Source organism: Anguilla anguilla, chromosome 1 (assembly GCF_013347855.1).
Source record: "Anguilla anguilla isolate fAngAng1 chromosome 1, fAngAng1.pri, whole genome shotgun sequence".
In the NCBI taxonomy this organism is placed as follows: domain Eukaryota; kingdom Metazoa; phylum Chordata; class Actinopteri; order Anguilliformes; family Anguillidae; genus Anguilla; species Anguilla anguilla.
Genome location: NC_049201.1, coordinates 86,092,973 through 86,097,972, shown reverse-complemented (window position 1 = coordinate 86,097,972; position 5,000 = coordinate 86,092,973).

Below are 5,000 nucleotides of genomic sequence, written 5' to 3'. Positions count from 1 at the left end.
GGGTTTTGGGTCCTCTTGAGTGTCACTATGTGACCAGACAGCTTGTCTGAGACACACAGCGACCTCCTTCCTGAGAAATCTCCTCCCTCTGAACACCGGTCACACTCACTAACCCTAACCCAGGGGAGGCTAGAAGAAACATTCAGGTTTCTTATAAAAGCAGTGATGTTCCATACGGACTCCCACCCTGTGAGCTGTGATCACAGTCATCTGCTCACTGCTATCAGAATCCCCACTCCTCTTCCTCAGAGCTCCACTCCTCTTCCTCAGAGCTCCACTCCTCTTCCTCAGAGCTCCACTCCTCTTCCTCAGAGCACCCACTCCTCTTCCTCACAGCTCCACTCCTCTTCCTCAGAGCTCCACTCCTCTTCCTCAGAGCACCCACTCCTCTTCCTCAGCGCCACACTCCTCTTCCTCAGAGCTCTACTCCTCTTCCTCAGAGCATCACTCCTCTTCCTCAGAGAGTCACCCCTCTTCTTCAGAGCTGGCTCCTCCTCTTTTTTGGGCCCTGTCACTCATGTGGTCTCCTGGCGTTTTAATGGCTGTCCGTCTCCAGCGCCACCCGGCCTCGAGAGGTTCGATTCCCCAGGGGATCACATGTCCATGCGTAACTGTGTATTGGTTAAAATTTTCAAACAGTCGAAACCCTCTGAAACACTCTGACTGCCAGTGCTTCTGACTGTGCCACTGAAACGCACATATCTTTGTTTATATTGCTTTTTATTGAGAATAACATGCCTGACTGAAATAACTCGTCAAGGCCAATTTGCAATACTCCTTTCTAACGACTGTTTTTCCTAATTAGAGATTAATCATCACTACGACTTCAAGAACTATTCTTTAGCAGTAATGAATTGACGTGTTTATTGTGTATCTATGTTCAGTTCTGCCACGGCTCTAAAGATGTGTTGACTCCCATGAACCCTGTGAGTAAAACATTGCTTTTCTGAGTGCCATATGGAGTAAGTTACTCTCCTGCACCTGACAGAATGCCTCACAGGAGACGCACTTCACAGCGAGAGCTTCGGGTTGCATGAAAAAGCTGGAGGTGTCAGTTGAATGTGGATGAAGATCAGTGCTGAAACTTATTATGAGAAAAGATAATACAGCAATGAGCAAGGACAGGACATACACACAAACACACATGCATACACACACAGACACAGACTCAAACACATACACACGCGCGCACACACACACACACACACACAAACACACACTCACTCAAACACACACACACACACACAAACACACACTCACTCAAACACACACACACACACACACACACACACACACACAAACACACACAAACAAACACACACTCACTCAAACACACTCAAACACACACTCACTCAAACACACACACACACACACACAAACACACACAAACAAACACACACTCACTCAAACACACTCAAACACACACTCACTCAAATACACTCAAACACACACTCACTCAAACACACACACACACACACACATCGTACCATCAGTGCTCACAGTCAGAAGCTTGAACTAGACTGGAAAGAGGCGCCATTAGCGGCAGGCTAAAGGCTAACGGCTAATGGCTAAATGCTAAAGGCTAAATGTTAATGGATAAAGGCTAACGGCTAATAGCTAAAGGCTAAAGGCTAAATGTTAATGGATAAAGGCTAACGGCTAATAGCTAAAGGCTAAAGGCTAAAGGTTAAATGCTAATGGATAAAGGCTAACGGCTAATAGCTAAAGGCTAAAGGCTAAAGGTTAAATGCTAATGGATAAAGGCTAACGGCTAATAGCTAAAGGCTAAAGGCTAAAGGCTAAATGTTAATGGATAAAGGCTAATGGCTAATAGCTGAAGGCTAAAGGCTAAAGGCTAAATGCTAATGGATAAAGGCTAATGGCTAATAGCTGAAGGCTAAAGGCTAAAGGTTAAATGCTAATGGATAAAGGCTAACGGCTAATAGCTAAAGGCTAAAGGCTAAAGGCTAAATGTTAATGGATAAAGGCTAACGGCTAATAGCTGAAGGCTAAAGGCTAAAGGCTAAATGCTAATGGATAAAGGCTAATGGCTAAAGGCCAGAGGCTAAAGGCTAACATTACTCTCTCTGCACATCCCCTTTCCAGCCTGCTGGAGGTGGCGACCTGTTCAGATCCGCTCCTCGACTTGCTGTTTCTAAATGTCGCTGCGAGCAATAAAAACTTTTTCTTTTCTTTTTTCAAATCCCAGCGTTCTTAAACTGCCCACGACATCACCTCTCTTCAACAAACGGCATCGACAACCGACTCTCTTTTTCTCTTTAATCAGACCACACCTTTGAAATGAAAATCGTTTCACGCTGTTGCAGGGAGCGCATAAAATGGGAGCAAAACTGGCCTAATTCTTGTGTTTCCCATCACATTAGAGCAGAGAAAAGACCGATTAGCACTGGTTAACACTAGCGTACATTTATACAGCCCATTATACCTACCAGGGTCCACCATCTTCGGCACAAAGTCAATTAACTTTAACAGCCTCAGTGTGTCAGACAATTCTAGGTGCTTTTAAACCACTGTTTCTTTGCCTTCTAAAGAAGAAGAATGAGAAAAGTGTGCATCTTCTGTTCACATCTGGGCAATTATTTTTCTCTTTATAATTTAAGCACAGTGGACCTGTGCGTGGTAATGGAGCCTAACCATGCATTTCACATCTTTTGAATTGTCTCTGAATGATTTTAATTTGCTCTGGTAATGGTTCAGGAATGAAATTAAGGTCTGAAAAGTGCCCTCAAAGTAAACTCGTGTTTTCGGAAATACCACGAAATACCAGAAGAGCACGGTGAGAGGGGGACACGCCTCCCTGGCATTTTGCGGAGGGTGGAAGTTCAGTCTCGAGGTCAGAGGGGATTAAAACAGATCTGGGCTCCAGCGCGACTCAGACACTCAGCGCAAGGGTGTGGGCGGGGGCTCTGAGTGCGCGCATCACACGATTCCAGCTGCAGCTCTGCCATTGGCCAGCTGGACCGGGAGTCCGTGTTTGTGGGCCTGAATTGGCCCAGTCCCGTCGTGAGGAGGGGGCTTTTAAATTGGGCAGAGGTGCCCGGCTCACCTCTGACGCACTAGTGCTGCTCCGGCTGACGCCAGAGCGGATCACCCGCCTGCAGACCTCACTAGTCTCTGCAGCGCCGGCTGGTCCACCGTGTGAGCCTGTAACATGCACAGCAGTCGCTGGGTCACTGCTGGGTCACTGCTGGGTAACTGCAGGGTCACTGCTGGATCACTGCAGGGTCACTGCTGGGTCACTGCAGGGTCACTGCAGGGTCACTGCTGGGTCACTGCTGGTTTACAAAATCATGTCTGTGCATCACTCTCTATCAGAACCATGTCTGTGCATCACTCTCTATCAGAACCATGTCTGTGCATCGCTCTCTATCAGAACCATGTCTGTGCATCACTCTCTATCAGAACCATGTCTGTGAATCACTCTCTATCAGAACCATGTCTGTGCATCACTCTCTATCAGAACCATGTCTGTGAATCACTCTCTATCAGAACCATGTCTGTGAATCACTCTCTATCAGAACCATGTCTGTGAATCACTCTCTATCAGAACCATGTCTGTGCATCACTCTCTATCAGAACCATGTCTGTGCATCACTCTCTATCAGAACCATGTCTGGGCATCACTCTCTATCAGAACCATGTCTGTGCATCACTCTCCATCAGAACCATGTCTGTGCATCACTCTCCATCAAAACCATGTCTGTGCATCACTTTCTATCAGAACCATGCCTGTGCATCACTCTCTATCAGAACCATGTCTGGGCATCACTCTCTATCAGAACCATGTCTGTGCATCACTCTCTATCAGAACCATGTCTGTGCATCACTCCACTCTATCAAAACCATGTCTGTGCATCACTCTATTTTTTAACCGAAAAAAGTCTGTATTTAACAAGTGGAAGAATTGTTGCCTTGGCGACTGGCGCTATGAAGGCGAATGCAAATGGGCCGTAAACTGTGAGCTGGGCCTGATCACCAAACAGGCTGCCGAGGGTGAGCTTTACGGAGCTACATTACTATCAGAAATATGGAGCCTTCTGTGATTAATTACATACACTGCTTCAGTCATCTGGAACAAGGTGTGTGTGTGTGTGTGTGGGTGTGTGCATGACTGTGTGTGTGTGTGTGTGTGTGTGTGTATGTGCGTGTGTGTGTGTGTGAGTGTGAGTGCGTGTGTGTGTAAGTGTGTGTGCGCGTGTGAGTGTGAGTGCGTGTGTGTGTATGTGTGTGTGTGTGCATGACTGTGTAAGTGTGTGTGTGAGTGTGTGTGGATGACTGTGTAAGTGTGTGTGTGTGTGTGTGCGTGTGTGTGTGTGTGTGTGTGTGAGTGTGTGTATGTGTGTGTGTGTGTGCGTGTGTGAGTGTGAGTGCATGTGTGTGTAAGTGTGTGTGCGCGTGTGAGTGTGAGTGCGTGTGTGTGTAAGTGTGTGTGTGTGTGTGTAAGTGTGTGAGTGCGTGTGTGTGTAAGTGTGTGTGCGCGTGTGAGTGTGAGTGCGTGTGTGTGTAAGTGTGTGTGTGTGTGTAAGTGTGTGAGTGCATGTGTGTGTGTGTTTGACTAATCTATTTTAACACAGAGCAGCTGTATCCTTCTGGGGGACCTTCAAAGAGCTGGTGTGTAATATATATCAACAGTTTCATTTTTAATTTATGAAATTACTCTCTCTGAAGAGACTGTACAGAGATGTTTCATTTGAACAGAGAACTTCATTCTGCTATGATTCTCTTCCTGTCTGCATGGAAAAAGAAAAGGAAACCTGAACATTATCTTTTAAATTCTTTTGAAGTACTTTTGCTTTGTCAATAAGCCTATTTAAATGCAAAGTGAAGAATGTATTGATCGCACTCTCTATCTATCTGTCTACCTCTGTCTCACAAACAGCACAGACACACACACACTCACTCATGCACACACACACACAGATACACACTCACACACACACACACATGCACACACACTTTCACACACACACACACACACA